The sequence below is a fragment of the Gopherus evgoodei genome, chromosome 2 (genome assembly GCF_007399415.2).
Source record: "Gopherus evgoodei ecotype Sinaloan lineage chromosome 2, rGopEvg1_v1.p, whole genome shotgun sequence".
Lineage (NCBI taxonomy): Eukaryota > Metazoa > Chordata > Testudines > Testudinidae > Gopherus > Gopherus evgoodei.
In genome coordinates this window covers 216296248-216320630 of record NC_044323.1, presented here as the reverse complement: position 1 = coordinate 216320630, position 24383 = coordinate 216296248, and the positions used below count along the sequence as shown (strand labels likewise).

The window sequence follows — 24383 nt, the reverse complement described above, 5'->3', positions numbered from 1 at the left end:
TTCCATTTGTTATAAATTAATTATTTTATTTTTATAGTTGCCTTCACTTGCCCTCTAAGACAGGTAATTTTTTTAACCAATACTGCCTTTTTCCATTAATGTGGCTTTTGGGGCATCTATTAAAGTGTTCTTTAAAAATTTCTAGTTATCATTCACTTTTTTTCTGATTAAATTCTCCACAACATTTTTATTAAAAGCAGAACTAAAATTCCTTTTTTATACTTAAAAGTTTAAATTTAGTCTCCTAATTTGACAGAGTACCTATCCATAGGACGACTGAATTTTCTGTGTAATTTAAAAAAAAAAAGATTTAATAACTCTTACAGAGAAAACATTTAAATTTGTTTGTAATTCCCTTCATGTATTGAACATCTGTGTATGTTTCCTGTTTGTCTAGCATGAACCAAAGGCCCGCTGGTGCCAGTGGCAAAGGGCTTGTTACTCTCTGTCAGCAAGTCCTAACAGGCCTGACAAACTCACTACACGTAACACACTGCTTTCATAGTGTCTATCCATAAAGAGTGTCATGTAAGATCTTAAATGAAATCCCGGATCATGCTGGTCATTAATAATGTGAAATGTATGTACTGATGCTATTTAAAAAGCTATGTCTATATACTGAATACATGTTTTTATAGTTTGCTCCCCAGCAGAGGCGAGAAACTGGTTTCCTGCCAGACCAGAGGCATTTGTCCATCTATCTGTTGAAATATAAATTGAGTATTGTCTCATTCATAGTCACCCATCTGAGCTAAATGCAGATTTAACAGGAAGAGGAGAACAGCAGAGCGGGGGCGGGGTAGAGCTTTGTTTGTGAATGCACTTCAGAGGTTTATTTGGACTATAGATGGCAGAGAGGGACTATATCATGGACTTTAGGAAGCTTTTGACACCCCTGAGCGACATAGGTATTGCCGACGTAAGAAGTAGTGTAGACATGACTATAAACCACAACAGCTGCAGCCCTTAGTGATGACACTACCTATGCTAATGGGAAAGCTTCTCTTCTCAGTGTAGGTACCCAGCCTTCCCAAGAGAAAGTAGCCATGTAGACATGAGAAACCCTCCTGTCAACAGAGTGCTGTCTGCACCAGGAGTTAGATCAGTATAACTGCCTTGCTCTGGGTACATCTGCACTGTTGAACAGCTGTGGCTCCTCAATTCTCCAACCTGGGGAACCTTTTACACTGCTTCACGGTCAGAGCAACCACTCCTAGTCTGCTCACACACAGCCTGCAGCATGTAAGTTACTCCCATCTATACTGTCTGAGTGCTATGGCCAGCCACTCTTGAATTACACTGCAGAGCAACTCCAGCAAATTCCCAGTCTCAGACTTTCCCCCAGAAATGTACATCTTATACTGCCCAACTCTCTCTGGACAACACAAGCTCATATAAATGACATGCACAAACCCTGTTATCCAAAATGGAGTTTACCAAACACTTCAGTCCAAACACACTGGTTTAGATAAAACAATAAAACAAGTTTATTAACTACAGGAAGATAGATTTTTAAGTGATTACAAGTAATGAGGCATAAAAGTCAGAACTGGTTACAAGAAAATAAAGTAAACACAACTAATACCTAACTTAACAAACAAAGTGAATTGAAAGCAGAAGTTTCTCTCACCACATGCTTCAGCAGTCTTACTGGCTGAATTCGTTCATTCATTCCCTCAGTCTGTCAGGCATCTGTTTGCCTTTTATCTTTGAAGGACTGGTTGGTGGCTGCTTTTCTAAACTTGAAGCATGTCTCAGTAAGGTCGTACAATAGAATTTTATAACCTTACATGCAATATTGCTACACATATTTTACAATGATCATGAAATTGAGTCTTTCCAGGCATACTTTGTACAAAAATTATCATAGTCTTGTAAAAGGGGTGAACATAGGGATACAGACTGTCACAGTGTGTCAGGAAGTGACACCCAATTTAGCACCAGCAAGTCTCTCTTATTGAGGCAGTGGGGGTAAAATGGTGATTCACAGTCTTGGGCACCCTGAGAAAGTGTTGCAACTAGTCAATGTGCAGGATATCTTATGTGTTCCTGAATGCTAGCCAACTTCCTAAAAGAAATATGAATTACCTTGTCATAAACAGATAGTTAAGGGTTAATGTCTCTTTTACCTGTAAAGGGTTAACAAGCTCAGTGAACCTGGCTGACACCTGACCAAAGGACCAATCGGGGGACAAGATAATTTCAAATCTTGGTGGAGGGAAGTCTTTGTGCTGTTTTTTTTGTTCTTTTTTCGCTCTTGGGGCTAAGAGGGACCAGACGTGCAACCAGATAGTTCTCCAATCTTTCTGAAACAGTCTCTCATGTTCAAAATAGTAAGTATTAGCTAGAAAAGGTGGATTAGGCTTATGTTTGTTTCCTTAACTTGCAAGTGTGTATTTTGCTGGATGGATATTTTACCTCTGTTTGCTTTAACTTGTATCTTAGGCTAGAGGGGGAGGGAGTCCCTCTAGTCTATATAAGCTGAAGACCCTGTAAACATTTTCCATCCTAATTTTACAGAGATAAGTTTTACTTTTTCTTTCTTTAATTAAAAGCTTTCCTTTTTAAGAACCTGATTGATTTTTTCCTTGTGTAAGACCCAAGGGGATTGGGTCTGAACTCACCAGGGAGTGGTAGGGGGAAAGATGGGGGGAGGAAAGGTTAATTCCTCTCTGTTTTAAGATTCAAGGAGTTTGGATCACAGTGATCTCTCAGGGTAACCCAGGGAGGGGAAAATATGGGAGGGGGAAAGGAGGGGGAATGGTTTATTTCTCTTTGTTTTACGACCCAAGGGGTTTGGGCCTTGGGTCCCCCGGGGAAGGTTTTGGGGGGACAGGGAAGTGTACCAAAACACTATATTTTTGGTTGGTGGCAGCGCTATCAAATCTCAGCTAGGAATTAAGCTTAGAAGGGTTCATGCAGGTCCCCACTTTTTGGACGCTAAAGTTCAAAGTGGGAATAATACCTTGACATACCTTATGTAGACATTTTGTATGACTACATTCCTCATGCCACAAACAGAAATACAGTGGATGATTTGTAAGGCCCTCATTCTCCCTTTGTTCATCCTCATGCAATCATTTCCACCTGTGCAAAGTGGGTGTAATATGCTACCATCCAGTGTGAGTGAATGGAGAATTCTGATTTGGTAAATTTTATGTCTGTTTTTCATGGATGTTAATGACTGAGCCAAAGTATAAGTCAGTGGAGACTCAGGCCCCTTTACAGACCCTCTAATGAAATTCTTTTTATTTTTTATAATTTTTTTTGTTTTGTTTTGTCATGGTAGGCCTGTGGTCAGGAGAGAGCCCTTGGATGTGGGGTGTAGTCTGTGAAGTGAGCCATCCCACACTCACTCTGCAGAAGGTATTCCAGTCCTGCATGGCTGGGCCCGGCTCCCCATTCCAGGCATTGCGATTTGGCACACGGGGTTGCAGTGCCATTCAGCTTCGGCCTGGCTGCCTTCCATCATGACAGAGGGGTGCAGGTCATGATCCCACTCACTCAAAGTTGGCCCTGTCATGACGAAGAGGTGGACAGACCAAACCTCAGCAATGTTGAGACCCAGTGTGCAACACCTGGAGCAGAAAGCCAGGCCCAGCCCCCTGGGACAGGAGCTGCTGCAAGAGCCACTTGAGGGCTAAGTCTTTCATTTTGTAGGTTGCTTTTTATTTTATTTAATATTATTTTGCATTTGCAAAAAAAAAAAGACAGGGCCCTAGCCTTTGTCTCTTGAAATGATGGACTGGAAAAAAAAACATTTTGCACCTTGTCTGTGCTAAAGAAATTCCCAGTTACCCATTTAATGCAGCTTTTAGACCCCAAAGCAGCACAAAGGGGCTTTAGTGAGGGCCGGAATCTGGCCCTTTATTTGTAAAGTATCTTCCAAAAATTGTTCAGAAATAGATATCTCTAATAAAAAAGAACCTTCCCTGAAAGTATGATTGTATAATTTTTTGTTCCATCATGTCATTTATGAGTGGAATGCATCTGAGTGTGCAGATCTGCAAAGCCTTCTTCATCAAGCTATCCAACTGGCATCAAGCGGACTGCTACTGTATGTAAGGATTATTTGCACAAGTAAAGCTTTGCAGAATTGGATCTGAGCATGGCGCATTACCCACAACATGATGAGTCAAATTACTGGACTTACTCCATTGGTTCTATGTGACCACTAGCATTAAAAAAAAATGCTTCTTAAAGATCAAATTCTAAATATTTGCCCTTTGGATGTTATGAAACAGAATACTAAGGGAGCAGGTATTGAAGTATTCACATTCCCAACTACTCAAGATATTTCTGACTAGTACAATGCATTTCATGTGTGCATTTTTAACTGTTATCTGTTAAAATACTTCCCACCTGTCAAAAAATATGGAATCGCATAACAAAGATTCTGGTTTGGGGCTCAGCTCGTTCTAGTTTTCCAGGCCAAAAAGAAAAAAAGAGAGAGAGAGAAAAGAACAAGAAGAGATGTCACAGAGGCAGAGGACAATAAGAAACTTTAGTGAGATTTGACACAGCCAATTTGTACATGATTGTTCTTCGGGCCATGAGCTCAACAATTCAGACATGTAGAGTTTGCCCGGAAATCACCTAATCAGAAATATGGACAGCATAACTCTAAAATTCTCTGCTTGCCATGCTGAGTTCAGCCTTTACACATGCTAAGTTCCGCCCCTCCAGCTCAGAAATCTTAATGAAGCTTCTGGGTTTTGGAATAATCCATTTTGCTTTTGAAGTCCTGAGCTCTGCGGGGGTTTCCCATTGTGCATATTTGGAGATGTGGAAAAACCTAGGGTTGCTTTTGTCTTTTTCTTTTCACAAATAAGAACAGCTGGGAGTGTACAATGCATCTGAGAAGATAAATGCTATTTGAAAGGCATTGTTCTTTTGACCCATTTTCATCCCCAATTTACTGAACACAAAGAGCTCCTGGTTTTAACTTTGTCCACTGTCATTAACAATGCCTCATAACGTTAATTAATACTGCGGAACCTCGGGCTCAGTGCCTCACATGTGGGAATTTCTTGTGTGGGGTTTGTAGAGCAACATCTGCTAGTGAATAGGTTTTTAAAAAAATTAAACAAAAGAGAAGCTCTGAGCTGAATCTGTGGCTAAATGATTAATATCACTTCATGTTTAAGATTTTTTTTTCCAGCCTATTTTGCTTAATGATTTTCAGCGATGAATATTACATGTCCTTCTGCAGTTAATTATTTAAGCTGATGAAACATGGCACTCACTGTGCCCTTGTAGGATTCTAAATTGAAAGGAGCACACTTTCTAGTTACTGCTTTTAAAATGGCTGTGGCTTATGGAGGTTTCTTTCATTCAGAGATAGGGCTGTGATTAGACAGATCATTAGAACTTTAAAGAATCATTGTTCTTCAAACTGTTAATTTTTTCATTGTTGAACCCTTATGTTTTTAACCCCATCTGCCGATAAGCTCCTTAAAATTGCTACCTGGAGTTCACTGGCAGAAATTGATAAGGCCTTCACCACTGCTAACCACCCACTGTTTGTGCCAGACTGCCAGCTCATTGCTTCAAAGAGCAGGGTCTAGATAATCCTTTCCTCCCTGTGGGAAACCCTTTCAGAACAATGCTTAATCAGAAGTATTGATATTTCAAAATTATCACAGTGTTTCAGGAACAGTTTGTGTCGGCCCCAGACTCTAAGCCATGTTAGAAGTCTGCCTACCCAGATTTCAATAGGAGACAAAGTAGATCTGCTGAAAGGGTCCTAGTACGGAAGAGTTCAGCTCGTAATGACCATAAGCCAATTATTTCTGTATTTCTAGATGGTGATTGTAACTGCTAAAATCCATTTTGGAGCTGTGCTCAAGTAGCCCATATTATTTTGATAATTATGGGGTGGTTGTAGGGACCTGAGAGAGAGGCTATTCCAAAATTTGCAAGCAATGCAAACACAAAGGAACCAAACTCATCCCTGCAAGTATAAATTTGCCCCAGGACTGAATATGAATTATAGTGATTACGCCATCTGCTACAAAAGCAGAGAGCTGATGTTTGGGTAGTTCTGAGTATCTAAGTTGAAAGTAAAAGATCTGTTATAGCCACAGTTATGCTCTAGATGGGAGTTTTTTTCCATAGAAAATGTATCTGATGGGGCTGTGAAGCAAAGCGAAGACTCACTGGTGCGGCACCTCCTGTTGGTCGTTTTGGAATTAGTTCTTTTTCAGCCACAGAGCACCTCCTTCTGGCCGGTGGCTCACCTGCCTCAGGGCTCTCATGTCCCTCCCGAACCCCAGTGCCTCTTACTCTGGGGTTCTGCCCCCTGCAATACCACCATACGCTGGGTCTCCCCTCCCAGGGGAACCCCCAAACTTCTACATCCACCTTGCCTCCGTGCCTACTGCCAGTCATCATCTAGCCCCCTCTCACTGGAGCAAACTGAAGTCTGTAAAGGCCACTCATCATTGGCAAGGGGGTCAGACCAGCTGCCTCTGCCTAAGCCTGGGCTGCACCTCTGCAACCCTTATACTGGCTTTGGCCTTTAGCAAGGCCCGCAGCCTTGGGATTTACCAGGCTGGAGCTCCCCAGCTCCTCTTGCCTTTCCCCAGCTGTGATCTACTCCCACGCCCTGAGCTCCCAAACAGCCAGGTCCTTCTCTCTCCCCAGCTAGAGAGAGACTCCTTGCCATCTGGCCCTGATCGACTGCCCTCAGCCTTCTCTGATCGGATTCCCACCACAGCCGTCTCCGAGGGCTGGTTTTAACCCTTGCTGATCCTGAGCAGGATGACCGCCCCACTACAGGCTGATTTAGAAAAATTCTGACAAAACATTTTATCAGAATGTGCTAATTTGGCAAATTTGAAATGTTTTGAGGAAGACTGTCCTATTTTGTCAAAGTTACAATGGAACTCTGCCAGAGTTTTGAAACCTACTGCCAGCTCACTTGCCCAGCTTCTGGGTAGCCCACCTGGCTGGGAAGGCTGGATTTCCAAGGTCCACCTGGCCACCCCATTTCAAAAAAGATATATTGGAATTGGAAAAGGTGTAGAGAGAGGCAACAAAAATGGTTAGTGACATAGGTGCTCCCCCACGCTCTGCCCAGGTCCCACCCACACTCCAGCTCTTCTCCCAATGCCCACCCCTGCTCTGCTTCATCCCACCCCCACTCTGCCCTTGCCCTGCCTCTTCCCCACCTCTTCCGCCCCTCCCCTGAGTGTGCTGCACCCTCACTCCTCTCCCCTCCCCCTCCCAGCACCTCCTGACACCACAAAACAGCTGTTTCATGGCAGGCTGGAGACGCTAGGAGGGACGAGGAGGTGCTGATCGGCAGAGCCCTCTGGGGGGAGGGAGAGCCATTGATAGGGAGGCTAGAGACACTAGGAGGGGACGGGGAGGTGCTGATCGGCAGAGCCCACTGTGGGGAAGGATGCTCTGTGGGGAGGGAGAGCCGTTGATAGGAAGGCTGCCAGTGGGTGCTCAGCACCCAACATTTTTTTCCCTGTGGGTTCTCTAGCCCCAGAGCACCCATGGAGTTGGCACCTAGGGTTAGGAGAGATTAAAAAGACTGGAAATTTTCAGCTTGGAAAAGAGACAAGTTAAGGGGAAATATGATAGAGGTCTATAAAATCTTGAATATTGGGGAGAAAGTGAAAAAGAAAATGTTATTTATTCCTTTACATAATACAAGCATTAGGGCTCACTCAATGTAATTAATAAGTAGCAGGTTTAAAACAAACAAAAGGAAGTATTTCTTCCGACAACGCACAGTCAACTTGTGGAATTCTTTGTCAGAGAATGTTGTGAAGGCCAAAACTGTAACAGGGTTAAAAAAAGAACTAGATAAGTTCCTTGAGGATAGGTTCAACAATGGCTATTAACCAGTGTCCCTTGCCTCTGTTTGCCAGAAGCTGGGAGAAGACAACAGAGGATGGATCACTTGATGATAACCTGTTCTGTTCATTCCCTCTGAAGAACCAGCATTGGCCAGTATGGCGTGTGCTTGACAGGAGACTCTGGCCCTTCATCTTCAATCCTACCTCTTGGAATCGTCTCAAGCCATTCCGCAAAGGATGAGTATGTTCTTTCTCACCTGTTGTTTTCACTCTAGAAGATCACATTATCCATGTACCCAGCAGCCAGCCTTTTATGCTCTGGCTCTTGTTCCTTATGGGGTTCATTCAGTGTTAACTTATGTAAGAGTAACCTACTAGTCAGTGTGTCCCACATGTCCCTCTCTTGGTCTGACCCACAGAGTATATTGGTCTTTTACAGCTCTCGGTTGGAGACCCTGGCTTGTTAGTTCAAGCTGTGGCTACTCAAACTGTCAGCTCTGAAGGGCACCTGGTGATGGCTAATGCCTTAGCCATTACATAAGCACACACCATCACCAGCAAGTCTGCTCAAAGCTCTTCATACTGAATGTTGCTGCTGTTTTATTCAATATAAAATCACTTGATTTTTCTTCACAGTAGGCTTGTCTTAATTACGCCACTAAAAATACCACAAGAGTGGATCCAACTCAGTTAAAAAGCAAAAGGTTTAAAAAACATTCGGAAGTGCCACTTCCAAATGGCTGCTTTAGACCCTTTATTGGAAATCAGTGGGACTTAGGCTGTGTGATTGGGGGAGAGATGTACCCTACATTGGAACTGAAAGAGTTAAGTGGAGATGATGAGCACAGTTAGGTTGTCCACTTGCTCCTGAGGTGTGGACCAAGCCCAATTAAAGAAGAGTTCCAACTAGAGGAGGAGAGAGGAAGTTGGGTAGTTGGAGGGCTACCATAAAGGGAGGAAATGCTGGGATCCTCTCCTGAGTAGAGAACTGTGGCAAGAGACCAGGAGAGAGATACAGAAGCCACTGGGGTGGAGCTAGCTCCACTGGTGAGCTCTGACAAAAGCACAGAGCTCCAGGGAGGTGTTCAAGTGAGGAACAGAGCAAAGGGGACACTTAGGAGGAAAGGAAGTTTGAACTTGAGGGCAGAAGTGCTGTAAGTTTGTATAGGCTGAAGTAGAAAGAAGCCCAGAGAAGTTGGAGGGGATGGATCTGATAGACGGACCTTGCCTGCTTATTCCACGGTTAATGGACTTGAACAAAGAGGAGAGAGCACCGGAAAGGGTGACATGAACCCCCTTGATATACAGAGATAAGGAGTCTTTGAAGCCCTGATTCCAGAGGAGGCTAAGGACCTGATGTAAGGATACTGGACTTTTTATTTGTTGGGCTCTGCTATCCTGGAAGGGTGAGAAGGGGACTATAAATGACCTGGCCAGAGGGCTGAGTCACGAGAAGAGGCGAACCACTGCAGGGCTGGAGTAGCTGCTGGGGAGTGGGGGAGCAGAAGCTAGATGAGAACAGCCATGATGGGGTGTGCCAGCAGTGAGTCACCCCTCGACATGCTCCTAAGGGCCAGATTTTTAAAGGTGTTTAGGTGCCTAAAAATGCAGATAGCTACCAAGTGGATTTTCAAAATCTCCTAGGCACCTGGAGTTAAATGCCTATGCACTTTTGAAAATTCCAGTAGTCACCATCTACATCTTAAAAATCTGACCGTAAGCAACAAAAGTCACTTTTGAAAATGAGCCAAAGGCCTGGTCTACACTAAAAGGTTAAATTTTTCCATTAGTCTACCTACTGCCTCTCTGGGAGGCGCGTTAGCTACGCCAATGAGAGAACCACTCCGGTCAACATAGGTAGTGTCTACACTGAAGTGCTACAGTGGCCACTCTAGATAAGCCCAAGTCACTTACATGCTTTTGAAATTTTTACTACAGGTTCCTTTGCCTTGAATTCCTCCTCCTATAGAGATCATCTCTATTTAAACAGCTTTGCTGACGTTAATCAAAATAACATCCTAAATAAAATAGTATTCTGCTAGAAACTAGCCATCCTCATTTCCACAATTTTCATCATTCACCTCTGATCCTGGGTCTTTTTTGCTTGTCCTTACTGGTCTTTGCTTTTACTGTGTCTGACCACTATTGGTATTCACTTTCCTCTTTTCTTTCATCTTTCCCTAACTCCCTCTGCATTTGTCTCCTGTCATTTTATTATTTTATTTTTACTCCTCTGTGTAGCTTTCTATCAAATATACAACTTTGTAACTGACTTTACCATCATCTTCCTACTTTTTTAAAAATGTTCTTAATCATGTTTTGGGGGATTAGACAAAGGCTAACAATATGAACATCTTAAGACTTTCCTTCACACCCACCCACACAACACGAACACTCATAACACTTCCCTGATAAACAGCAGAACAGAACTTTGCCTTTATTTGTTATTCAGATTAGGTTGAAGGCTCTTTGAGATAGTGAAGTCACTAATCAAGCGCACAGCATTTATTTATTCCAAAAAATAAAAAAAGACTTTCCCAAGCTGTAGGCATTTTTACCATATATTAAAATAAAAGCAAAAATAATGAACAAGAATAAGATCAGCAGCTTTCCCACAGTCCAGATGAGAGAGGGGAAAAGGGCCATTTTGCAGAAGTTATTCAATTCTAATACCTAGTGTAGCCTAAGATGGGACCTTTTTTAAAAAATCCTGTTTGGGGGCAGGAAGGAATCCATGCAGGTACAGATTTTGTAAGTTTCTCCCATGCCCTGCATGCTAATAGTGGGGAGATTTGCATAGATCCTGTGTGTAGATTTCCCACACACACACACTTCACATAGTGGAAGTACACTGGTTGCACTACTTCTGTGTCTGTTTAAGGTGCAGCCGATATATGTATACTAATGTCGTGAGAGAATTTCTCAGAGAACCACTGCATAAGTATAATTATAAACGTAATAATTCTGAGATATATTGCTTCACTGGATATTTTGCCTTTCATAAAAAGGATTCCAAAGTGCTCTCGAAAAAGTTTTTTTTCACCCCAAGGGAATTCAACCACGTCTGAGGTGAAAGGTAGAAAAAATCTGACAGTCATTCTATGCTGGAAGTCAGACAGAACAGATTTGGGGAGGAAAAAGTACAGAATAACTTCTCCACTTTGATGATTGCATGAATCCAAAATTGTATTTTGTCTTAAAGCTGAATGAGAGGCCATCAGGCAGATGTGCAATGTTAAAGCTTCATTTTCTCTGTTTGGGTCTTGGAAAACTGAAAATGGAAAAATTTGGCATGAAAATAACTTCATCAACACCAGCTGTGTGCTAAAAACCTCCCTGGTTGCTCAGGACTTACTCTGGAGTTCCATGAATAGAGTTAGGTTTGTTTGTTTATTTGGGGACATCAAATAAAGCCACTTTGAGTGATTTCCTATGCAGCTTCAAGAGGAAGGGATCAGTGGTCATGTCCTTCTGTTGAAAAAACTAGTCCTGACAGAGATGTCAGGGACAATCTGCTTCAATTGATTCTGAATTCAGCTGTTTGTCCCTCAAGCTGTTGGCTGGGCATAGATAGACAAATTCAAAATGTTGCTTGAGAAAACTGAGCACACATGTTATAAGATTTGCAACAGAGCTGTCCTAGTAGGGTGACCAGATGTCCCAATTTTATAGGGACAGTCCCAGTATTTGGGGCTTTTTCTTATACAGGTGCCAATTACCCCCCGCATCCATCCCAATTTTTCACACTATCTGGTCACCCTATGTCCTAGCATAATCCCATTTGAAGCCAAATCCTTCTAGCCTATTGACTTCAACAGGTAATGTGATCTGGATTTAGCCCTAGAAGGTGTAGCTTGAGTGAAGGGGCTATGTTCAAATATGTGAAGAGTGCTAGCTGAAAACAAGACAGCAGAAATTCCTTTGTGCTTGTAATCTTCAGCCCTAAATCAGCCTTCCATGATGTTTTCATTTTCTTACTGTTGTTGTATCTCTGTCCTCTGAGATGCTGTCTCTAAGGAAACAAAGAGTGTTTCCTTTCAGAGAGCTCAGGTTCACTCTCAGGTTGGTCTAGCTATTAAAACTAGGTTATACCATCATGAGCAATTCCCCCTTACTATAAGCAAATATACTTGTGAATCTATATTCACTGGTAAATTACCCCGGTTTATGTGAACATCTAATATTAAACACTTTTGTTGTTGTTGTTTTTTTATAGATTGCTAAAGTTGAGCAGGAGGAGGAGATGCCTCAGGGTGTGTCTGACACACCAGTGGAGGAGGAGGCTCAGGGTGGACACAGCCAGCTGGTTACTTCTAGCAGCAGGCAGTGCTCCACCACTGCTGCGAACCCTCCTGCTGTGGTAAAAGATAACCATTATGCTCTTCTTGATACAGGAGAGAAGGAATCACCTCCAACAGTTAAGGAGGTGAAGCCTCATACCCCTAAGGCTGGGAGGTCTGCTGCCACCACTCGTAAGAAATGTAGGGTAGTGGTGGTTGGAGACTCTCTGCTGAGGGGGACGGAGACACCCATCTGTCGCCCTGACCGTTCATCCCGGGAGGTATGCTGCCTGCCAGGGGCCCGTATCCGAGATGTTACAGAGGCATTGTCGAGGATTATCCAGCCTTCTGACTACGACCCCATGCTACTCATCCATGTGGGCACAAATGATACTGCGAGGTGTGACACTGAGCAGATCAAGAGTGACTACAGGGCTCTGGGAGTATGGGTTAAGGAGTTTGGAGCGCAGGTGGTATTCTCTTCGATTCTTCCTGTTGAAGGTAGGGGTCCGGGCAGAGACAGATGCATCGTGGAGGTGAATGCCTGGCTGCGAAGATGGTGTCGCCAGGAGGGCTTTGGCTTCCTCGACCACGGGATGCTATTCGAGGAAGGACTGCTAGGAACAGATGGCGTTCACCTTTCGAAGAGGGGAAAGACCTTATTTGCGCACAGACTGGCTAACCTAGTAAGGAGGGCTTAAACTAGGTTCGACGGGGACAGGTGAGCAAAGCCCCACAGGTAAGTGGGGAACAAGACCTGGGAGATGGGTTGGAAACAGGAGGGAGCACGGGCTATAATGGCAGAGAGGAAGGAGGGTCAGGGCAAAGCTGGGAGGCAAGATCAAACCAGTATCTTAGATGCCTATATACAAATGCAAGAAGTATGGCTAATAAGCAGGAGGAACTGGAAGTGCTAATAAATAAATACAACTATGACATTATTGGCATTACTGAAACTTGGTGGGATAATACACACGACTGGAATGTTGGTGTGGATGGGTATAGTTTGCTCAGGAAGGATAGACAGGGGAAAAAGGGAGGAGGTGTTGCCTTATATATTAAAAATGTACACACTTGGACTGAGGTGGAGATGGACATAGGAGACGGAAGTGTTGAGAGTCTCTGGGTTAGGCTAAGAGGGGTAAAAAACACGGGTGATGTCGTGCTGGGAGTCTACTACAGGCCACCTAATCAGGTGGAAGAGGTGGATGAGGCTTTTTTCAAACAACTAACAAAATCATCCAAAGCCCAAGATTTGGTGGTGATGGGGGACTTTGACTTCAACTATCCAGATATATGTTGGGAAAATAACACCGCGGGGCACAGACTATCCAATAAGTTCCTGGACTGCATAGCAGACAACTTTTTATTTCAGAAAGTTGAAAAAGCTACTGGGGGGAAGCTGTTCTAGAATTGATTTTAACAAATAGGGAAGAACTTGTTGAGAATTTGAGAGTAGAAGGAAGCTTGGGTGAAAGTGATCATGAAATCATAGAATTTGCAATTCTAAGGAAGGGTAGAAGGGAGTACAGCAGAATAGAGACAATGGATTTCAGGAAGGCGGATTTTGGTAAGCTCAGAGAGCTGATAGGTAAGGTCCCATGGGAATTAAGACTGAGGGGAAAAACAACTGAGGAAAGTTGGCAGTTTTTCAAAGGGACACTATTAAGGGCCCAAAAGCAAGTTATTCCGATGGTTAGGAAAGATGGAAAATGTGGCAAAAGACCACCTTGGCTTACCCTTGAGATCTTGCGTGACCTACAAAATAAAAAGGCGTCATATAAAAAATGGAAACTAGGTCAGATCACGAAGGATGAATATAGGCAAATAACACAGGAATGCAGAGGCAAGATTAGAAAAGCAAAGGCACAGAATGAACTCAAACTAGCTATGGGAATAAAGGGAAACAAGAAGACTTTTTATCAATACATTAGAAGCAAGAGGAAGACTAAGGACAGGGTAGGCCCACTGCTCAATGAGGAGGGGGAAACAGTAACGGGAGACTTGGAAATGGCAGAGATGCTTAATGACTTCTTTGTTTCGGTCTTCACTGAGAAGTCTGAAGGAATGTCTAGTATAGTGAATGCTTACGGGAAGAGGGTAGGTTTAGAAGATAAAATAAAAAAAGAGCAAGTAAAAAATCACTTAGAAAAGTTAGATGCCTGCAAGTCACCAGGGCCTGATGAAATGCATCCTAGAATACCCAAGGAGTTAATAGAAGAGGTATCTGAGCCTCTAGCTATTATCTTTGGGAAATCATGGGAGACGAGGGAGATTCCAGAAGACTGGAAGGGGGCAAATATAGTGCCCATCTATAAAAAGGGAAATAAAAACAACCCAGGAAACTACAGACCAGTTAGTTTAACTTCTGTGCCAGGGAAGATAATGGAGCAGGTAATCAAAGAAATCATCTGCAAACACTTGGAAGGTGGTAAGGTGATAGGGAATAGCCAGCATGGATTTGTAAAGAACAAATCGTGTCAAACTAATCTGATAGCGTTCTTTGATAGGATAACGAGCCTTGTGGATAAGGGAGAAGCGGTGGATGTGATATACCTAGACTTTAGTAAGGTATTTGATACGGTCTCACATGATATTCTTATAGATAAACTAGGAAAGTACAATTTAGATGGGGCTACTATAAGGTGCGTGCATAACTGGCTGGATAACCGTACTGAGAGAGTAGTTGTTAATGGCTCCCAATCCTGCTGGAAAGGTATAACAAGTGGGGTTCCGCAAGGGTCTGTTTTGGGACCGGTTCTGTTCAATATCTTCATCAACGATTTAGATGTTGGCATAGAAGGTACGCTTATTAAGTTTGCGGACGATACCAAACTGGGAGGGATTGCAACTGCTTTGGAGGACAGGGTCAAAATTCAAAATGATCTGGACAAATTGGAGAAATGGTCTGAGGTAAACTGGATGAAGTTCAATAAAGATAAATGCAAAGTGCTCCACCTAGGAAGGAACAATCAGTTTCACACATACAGAATGGGAAGAGACTGTCTAGGAAGGAGTATGGCAGAGAGAGATCTAGGGGTCATAGTAGACCACAAGCTTAATATGAGTCAACAGTGTGATACTGTTGTAAAAAAAGCAAACATGATTCTGGGATGCATTAACAGGTGTGTTGTAAACAAGACACGAGAAGTCATTCTTCCGCTTTACTCTGCGCTGGTTAGGCCTCAACTGGAGTATTGTGTCCAGTTCTGGGCACCGCATTTCAAGAAAGATGTGGAGAAATTGGAGAGGGTCCAGAGAAGAGCAACAAGAATGATTAAAGGTCTTGAGAACATGACCTATGAAGGAAGGCTGAAGGAATTGGGTTTGTTTAGTTTGGAAAAGAGAAGACTGAGAGGGGACATGATAGCAGTTTTCAGGTATCTAAAAGGGTGTCATCAGGAGGAGGGAGAAAACTTATTCACCTTAGCCTCCAATGATAGAACAAGAAGCAATGGGCTTAAACTGCAGCAAGGGAGATTTAGGTTGGACATTAGGAAAAAGTTCCTAACTGTCAGGGTAGTTAAACACTGGAATAGATTGCCTAGGGAAGTTGTGGAATCTCCATCTCTGGAGATATTTAAGAGTAGGTTAGATAAATGTCTATTAGGGATGGTCTAGACAGTATTTGGTCCTGTCATGAGGGCAGGGGACTGGACTCGATGACCTCTCGAGGTCCCTTCCAGTCCTAGAGTCTATGAGTCTATGAGCAACCAAGTATTAACTCTGTCACCACTCAGAAGGATTCTCAAATGTCTTCGGAACAGTCCACATTTTATCAGAGTTTGTCTCATGCACACCTCTCCTCCCATTCAGCATCAGACAGCATCTCCTCACCCACTTCTGATTTAAAAAATATCCCCATAGAAATTACAATAATTGCTAACATGGAAAAGTAACAGTAAGCAGATATTGAATGCTGTTTGGGGCTGTCTTATAATGCAATTTAATAGCTGGAAAGGTGGAGGAGGAGCAGACAGCACCATGTAGGTGCTAGCCAATCATAAGTGCTCAGTTCAAGAACCTCTGTCTTAAAATCATTATTGGTGTCAAGGTTTTTTCCCCCACTTTGAACTTTAGAGTACAAATGTGGGGGACCTGCATGGACCCTTCTAAGCTTAATTCCTAGCTTAGATCTGGTAATGCTGCCGCCAGCCAGAATATAGTGTCTGGTACACTTTCTGTTCCCTCAAACCCCTGGGGTCTTAAAACAAGGAGAAATTAACCATCCCCCTCCTTTTCGTCCCCCTTCCCCCAGACTCTCCCCTCCCTGGGTTGCCTTGAGAGGCTTACACAGATCCAAACTTCTTGGATCTTAAAACAAAGAGGAATTAAGCATCCCCCTCCTTTCCCCCCACCAATCCCTGGTGAGTTCAGACTCAATCCCTTGGATTTTAAAACAAGGAAAAATTAATCAGGTTCTTTAAAAGAAAGCTTTTAATTAAAGAAAGAAAAAGGTAAAAGTTATCTCTGTAAAATCAGGATGGAAAATGCTTTACAGGGTACTCAGATTCATATAGACTAGAGGGACCCCTCCCCTAGCCTTAGATTTAAAGTTACAGCAAACAGAGGTAAAAATCCTTCCAGCAAAAAGACACATTTACAAGTTAAGAAAACAAAAATAAGACTAATCCACCTTGCCTGGCTATTACTTACAATTTTGAAACATGAAAGACTGATTCAGAAAGATTGGGAAAGCCTGGGTGTACGTCTGGTCCCTCTTAGCCCTAAGAGCGAACAACGAACAAAACAAAAAGCACTAACAAAGACTTCCCTCCACCAAGATTTGAAAGTATCTTGTCCCCCTATTGGTCCTCTGGTCAGGTGTCAACCAGGTTTACTGAGCTTCTTAACCCTTTACAGGTAAAAGAGACATTAACCCTTAACCATCTGTTTATGACAATTGGACAAACAATGCTATCAAGGAAAAAATGCAATATATAATAAAATACAACATGAAAATTCCAATACAGCCCAATGCACAGTAAACTCTTTCTACTGTACATATTTGTATCCTGACTGTTTATGGTGTGGCAGTGCTTAGAGGACCCAATCAAGAATTAGCGCACCATTGTGCTTGGTGCTGTACACAAACATAACGAAAAGATGGTTCCTGTCCCAAAGTGTTTGCAATTTAAGTGTAAGACAAAAGACAACAGACGGGTACCAAGTATACAGTGGGTACACAGGGTGAGAGAGTGTTTTCTAATAAGCAGCAGTCCCAAACCCCAACCCGGCCTCTCTCCAGCTGCCTAACTGTTGTCAGGTATTTTGTAGGCATCATGGTATAGGCTTATCATTCTAAATTGTAATAATTGTATTGTTCCTGTAACCCTGCCCATCACTCAGATGGGCTTCCTTTCTTTGCAGTCAGCTTGGACTAGATGCCACAGACACTGAAACAAATACCTCTGTGCGTGCATGTGTCATTCCTGAGCTATAAGCACTACAGTAATATAGTTACATCTAAATTGATGATATGGCAATTGTATTTTCTTTGAGAAACTGAAAAATACAATATCAGTATCATAATTTCCTGAAAAGTGTGTGTGTCTGTGCTGTACAAAAGACGATTGTTTGCAGTCAGTTGCAGTATTTCATGATCTTCTATCTGTTCAGATTTAAAAAATATTTTCAAAAGACAAATGTCTTCTTACTCAAACACACCCAAAAATGTGTTAAAGCTCTGTTGGAAGTATAAAATCTGTTAAAATGGAAAGTAGTTGGTGGATTTCATTTTAGACTAATAGAGCAATATTTTAAATGTACTTATAATAATTTATAGGTCAGTATCGCAGGTTCATTATAATTTCAGAAGTATATTTGTTTAACTGTTTCTAAGCACATATAAGATGGAAAGTGCTATATAAACCCACAATATAAGATGGAAAGTGCTATATAAACCCACAAGTGCTTCAAGTGGATTGCTGCTTTCACTGACTTCAATAGATCTCTCTGCAGGCAGAAAAATCCACCCACATGCTATCAATTGCAGTCTCGGGGACTAAATGGCTACTATTATCATAATACTAAATTAAAAATATATGGTATATTATTGAAATTCTATCACTACATTATAACCAAAACACATCATTAATATACAGTATTAGAATTATCACTGGCTTTGAATTGTATGTTGTTGGTTTTTAGCATATCTTTGTAACAAAGACAAAGCTGAAAACAAAAATCAGATATGTACCAGACAACATAAAATACATATTGAATGATACAACCTCATATCAAATTAGTTACGGTCATTTTTAAAAAAATTAATGTCTTTGTGCAAAATAATTTTACACTTTGGCTCACTGACCAACACAGTTTGTCAGTCCAATTTCAGTTTAACTTGTCCATTTGTCCACTCCTTTTTCTAGTTCACAGTCCATGAGGATATTCTGTTGCATAACTTAAGAGAAGAGACCATACACTTTGAAGTTCTTCATTTAGCTTTGAATTAAGTCCAAAACTCCACCATGTTCAATATAGTGCTCCCTATGAATGAAATTCATCCCTATGCACAAGGCCCTATGAACCACGTAAGTTTTTCTTAAGTCCTTAATGTAAGATGGAGATGCTGAATTCCATGTTCTTTCTTTGGTATATTTTCCTGCCAGAAACAATATATTTCAAGTGTTTCTCTTTTAGCATCTGCAGAGGTGATGTCCTTCATGGAGAACTCATTGATTTTCATTACAATTCTGCCAGCATATCTGCGCTTTGGGTCAGAACCCAGTTTGTTGTCCTAAATGCCCTTCCAGTTGTATTTCTAGCTCTGCCACCAGCCTTCTGGGTGACCTTGAGCAAGTCACTTCACTTCTCTTTGCCTCAGTTTCCCCATCTTTAAAATGGAGATAATGATGTTGACCTCCTTTGTGAATCACTTGGGAATCTACTCGTGAAAAGTACCATCTGAAATATAGATGGTATTATTATTAATTAGCTGCCCAGTTATACTGTTTCAGGTTTGGAAGCCCAATGCCTCCCTGCCCTGAAGGCAACTCAACACTTTATTTTTGATCTAAGGACTTTTTAAGACACATACAAATATTGTCGCAATTTTTGTCTACCTTTTCAAAGTTCATAGGCAATTTTATAGGAAGCGTATTAAACAAGTAAAAAAACCCAAACATGCTGAAGCCCATTCATATTTATAGCACATTGTCAACCTAGTCAACTTAAATCAGGCTTATTCCGAGTTTCAACTTTCTCTTTCAGTTTTTGCAAGAAGGGAGGAATCATAGCAACATAGAGTGAGTCCGCCGAAGCAACCACATACGTGCCTAAGTATTCTGGGCCAGAGCCACAGCGCGTATAAATCACCATTGATATCAATGAGATCATAATGTACACCAGCTGAGAAACTAGCCCTTTATTTTTGCAAACATTGAAGAGATTTGACATGAGGTTTTGACTGCTCTGTGGTTTCTTGCCTCGTGAGTATATCTTTTACATATCCATTTTGTAGAGTGATATGGCTAAAAGTATAAAATGCAGTTTTTGAGCATATGGGTTGTGTAAGATGCAGAGGTACATCTGTGTAAAAAGGCAATTTTGTGGCTTGCAGTTTTTATGGGTTCTGTAATATTCTTATTAGCTCTAATTTCCTCTTCAAGTGGTTGTATTGATAGGACAAATAGAAGTGGTGGAAGCAGACATCCTTGTTCCCTTTTGAATTAATATTTGTTTAGTAAAAGAGCCATTTACCAAGATGTTGGCTCTTGAAAGTCAGTGTAAACTGGTCTTTAAAATCACTGAGCTCTGGAGACCTATTTTTTAAAGCTTCCCTGATTTCTTACAGATGGTTTTCATGTGAGTGAAATAAGGAGAAGGTTGTAATATCTTAGACTGTCTCTCATGCAACTCTCATCATTTCCACTTGGCCTGACAGCTTGAACTAAATCACCTAACACACTGACACGGTCCTCAAAATAATAAAATTAACTATCATCTTTGAGTGATGTTTATAGTTTCTTTTTAACAGTGTTTCAGATAACCTCTCCTAAATGCCTTTGGGTCCTTGATGGAACTTACAAGCTGGTGGTTTTTTGAAGATTGTTGTTAGGTGCCCTCGAAACTGTAAATAACTTTTAAATTCAAGAACATTGTATTGCAAATGTCTTGTTGTGTTTGGGTGAAATTCAGCTGGTAGCCAAGGCCACCAATGCAGCAAATGACCTATAAGTAAAAGGAATGCAGTGTAGAAAAGGCAAACTGTATCTCTTGAGTGCATCACCTTTACCAGACATGTCAGAAATGACTGAGTCGGCTTATGAAAAACAGTTGAAGCCCTACCTCACCCACCACAATGGGTAAAGGAATCAGAAAGTGCACCTACTCTTCCCACCATCCCAAATAACAGTGGGAGTTTCCAAAACAAAGTAATGAAAGCCCTTATTTCAAACTGGTGTGCTAGCCGGCTCTGGCTTTCAACCCAATTTTCAGAACTAGCTTCCCTCCTCTGTTTTTAGCTGCTTGCTGTACCTCATGTGACTATGCATTTGCCTAAGTAGGCCCTTGGTAATCTAACTCTTCTAGCCACAAACCCCAACAGTGTACACTATATGGGTTGGGAGTAATGTGACATCATCTGCCTCTTTAGGAGTTCATATATTGGCATGGGGATGGGATGTGCAATCACAACTACTTCCACCCACAAGTATGAGTCAAGTGCACAGACTAGGTCAGTAGATTCTTTTTAACTGAGAACTATATAAAATGTGAATGTACTCCTAAAATATACATAGATTACAACTCTAGTTTCATCCTGTGGTTTTGAGAACATGAATAAATTACTTGAATTTCAATCTAATGGTTTAGGATGTTACCATAACATGCTTGATAGCATTATACCCTCATTATCTATATGGGAGGGTACATTATTCCTTATAAACCAATAGGGCTACTGTTTTCCCATAATGGATTAACTTCTATGTCTAGATAATTCTTTATCCCCTTCTAAACGCTCTATCATATGATATACTTATTTTTCCTATGGGTTCCTTGGCATCCCCCAAATGTAACTCTTAGCACTGCTCTTGTCAGTGATGAACTTCCCTCCAAATAGGAGAGCAAGAGCGTTTCTCAGAAGACTGAACGTTTTAGCTGGCCACGGGGGGCGGGGGGGTCACTAAAAATCATTGGAAAAATATTCCTTCCTCCCACCCCAGACGCAAAGCAGCGCTCACAGCCTGTATGACATTCTGTATTAATTTCAGGGATTCAGTGAGTGAACAACAGCTATGATGGTTTTCCTTATAATTAGAGCTGGCTGGAGAACGACAATTTCATTTCAAAACTTTCAAGGTTTCTAAATTTGTTTTCATTCCACATTGGAAAAAAACAAACTTTTTTGAGGTTTCTGCGAATGGAATTGTGTCAAAATGTCCTTTTTGCAATTGAAATGATCAAGTTTTTTATTTGGGTCTTTTGGTGGGTCTCTCTCTCTCTCTCTCTGGAATTGACTAGAAAACAGACTCTGGACTGGAGACAACTGTCTACATTGACATCTCCATAAAACATTTTGGCTTCAACAAAACAGAATATTTCAACTAAAAAAGTTTTGGCTAAATGTTCCAACCACCTTATAATCAAAAAGCATTTACAGCTGATAATTACCTGTTTTTAATAGATTAGTGAATCCCTGAGACTATATCTTTTCCTTGGTCAACAGATCTCAGTGGTTAAAAGCAGAACTATCTATCCATTTCTTTAAAATGATCCCTGTGTGTATCTTTCCATTGCATTTGAATATTAAAATAAATGAGTATAAAGGTCTCCATTTTGGTGTTGTAATATTTGTTGTGAGGGGGCAGAATAGTGGCTTCTTGCAAAGCATGGTCATATTTCATGTTGGAATTACAACAAATGACCAGCTGAGCTCTGTTCACTTATCTATATCATGTTTGCTCCTGTTTATTTTTTCCCTCCAAGTTCTCATATAGCTCATTTTTATTGTATCAGTGGTTGCAGCATCTAGTCTGCTCAACATACTAACGTTCTTCTGTGCGTGTAACGTTCTGCTGTTCCTTCCAAAGGATAGTGGGAAATGGTCATGAGAGCAGTTATTCTGTGAGAAAGCAAATTGTATGTACTATAGATCATAATATTGAGGTTTTACTATCTGCCACTTTTGCAATTGACCATAAAGCTGGGGAGCCTCAGAGACTTTACAGTGAATAAAACAATCACACAAAAACATTTTCATCTCATAAAGTTGGCCATTTAGGTGGCTAATGTGGCAAACTGATGTTAGTTAATCTTAAACAGGAATAGTGCATATGCTGAAGATCATGGGGGCTTTGAAATTCCTTTACCCTTCAAGACTATAGTCATTTTCCTTGAGCAAATACATTCCAGGTCTGATGCTAATCAAATAATATTTGGAACAGATTAAGAAATAGAGTCAGTTTACTGAGGCAGTTACAGCAAAAGGATAGGAATGGTTTTAAGATTTGAAAAAAGGCCAAATTGTTGAAATGGTCAGGGAAGTATGGGCCAATATAATGAGTTATTGCCTCTTCTCACGTTACAGATTGCACAAGGGATAGGAAATAAAACTACCTAACTTTTTGCTTCTGACAAATTTGAATTTGACCCATCCCAATTGCCACTGAAGAGTAAAATCTTAGCCCAACTCACTGAACAGTGAGGCGGATATCTGAGGCCATGCTATTAGGAATATATGTTTGGTATGCAAAATACAAAAACCTGATTTTTATGTGTCGCAAAAACTCAAACAATGGGCACTTCTATGGCACTGGCATTCGGTACCCCTCCCACTGCTGCTCCTTGCTGAAGCTTATGTGTGGCAGCAATCAATTCTGTGGCAGCCAGTATTCTTCTGCAACGCTGATAATTCATTATAATTATTAAATCCACACCAAAAAAGCTGTTACAAGAAAATTTAGGTTGCAAAGTCAAGCACTTGAAAGTTAGGAAATGCCAGACTTACAGTTGCCCCGGCAACCTTCATTCTGCTGCCTTGTGCGTGTATGTGTGCATTGAATGAGGTAGGGGTCCTGTGGAAAAAATATTATGTGATCATGTAATTAAAGACTGTATCATAAAGTATATGTACAGGAGCACTGAATTAAGGTTGTGTGGGCAACCGTAAAGCTGGCATTTCTTAACTTTTGAATATTTAATTTTACTACCCATATAACTTCCTTTTAACATAAACTTTTTGTGTCACTTCCTAGAGATTTTTTTTAAAGGAAAAGGGTAAAAACAAATTCTGTTATTTACAGCTGTAACAACCTTCCCATCATCATCATCAAGGCTTGAGCCTGAACCTTCAGCATTGGCTTTACTACTTGTGCTACAGGTCTATAAACTCATGACTGGTGTGGAGAAAGTAAATAAGTAAGTGTTATTTACTCCTCATAACACAAGAACTAGGAGTCACCAAATGAAATTAATAGGCAGCAGGTTTAAAACAACTAGGAAGTATTTCTTCACACAATGTGCGGTTAACCTGTGGAACTCTTTGTCAGAAGATGTTGTGAAGGCCAAGACTATAACAGGGTTCAAAAAAGAACTAGATAAGTTCATGGAGGATAAGTCCATCAATGGCTATTAGCCAGGATGGGCAGGGATGCAAAACCATGCTTTGAAGTGTCCCTAGCCTCTGTTTGCCATTGTGATTGCACCAGCATGGCCCAGACAACACTGGTATACCACGCTGCTCAACCTCTCAATAACCAGCCTAATTACCCTGCCACTCCACCCAGACCTCATAACCCAGGACCACGGCAATCTTCGCCACCCAGACCTGCAGGCCCTTCACCTCACAGCATGGCTGAACCAATCAGAGTTGCGCTGCTCTGCTCCGGTACAAGAAACACTCCTGGGTAGCAGGAAGCCTTCCACTCGGTCAACGTATCTGGCCAAGTGGAAACATTTCTCCTGCTGGTGTGTAACGCAGAATGTTACTCCCTCTGAGGCCTTGATCGCTACCATCCTGGACTACCTTTGGTCTCTTAAGCAGCAGAGCCTGGTGGTATCTTCTTTGAGGGTGCACTTGGCAGCCATCTCCACATTCCTCCCAGGAGAGAATGGCCGCTCTGTGTTCTCGCACTCTATAATTACTAGATTTCTCAAGGGTCTGGAGCGCCTATACCCTCAAGTACGCCGCCCCGCCCCTACCTGGGACCTCAACCTAGTCCTAAACAGACTTATGCTTCCACCATTCGAGCCATTGACAACTTGCTCACTGCTATACCTGTCCTGGAAGACAGTTTTCCTTGTAGCCATTACATCAGCCAGACGAGTCTCCGAGCTTCGAGAACCCACG

The 24383-nt window shown here is 41.7% G+C and overlaps 1 protein-coding gene and 1 long non-coding RNA gene across 4 annotated transcripts in view; one reads left to right on the top strand and one right to left on the bottom strand.

Annotated features, from left to right (window-relative positions):
* Positions 1-6731: 6731 nt before the first annotated feature.
* Positions 6732-24359, bottom strand: LOC115646743. Its single transcript, XR_003999114.1, has 3 exons — positions 24277-24359; positions 13272-13278; positions 6732-6743 (listed from the first exon to the last, which is right to left on the bottom strand). It is a non-coding gene; the product is annotated as an uncharacterized LOC115646743 (long non-coding RNA).
* The window catches only part of CHST9 (carbohydrate sulfotransferase 9), a 189872-nt gene continuing 173389 nt past the window's right edge, over positions 7901-24383 (top strand). For 2 of the 3 annotated variants that reach the window (XM_030552963.1, XM_030552961.1), the window contains exons 1-3: positions 7901-8052; positions 18466-18627; positions 19307-19524. The gene's annotated coding sequence lies outside the window, so the exon portion shown is untranslated. Of the gene's footprint in view, positions 8053-18199; positions 18628-19306; positions 19525-24383 lie in introns of those variants that run through there. The other variant, XM_030552962.1, reaches the window with a different exon arrangement.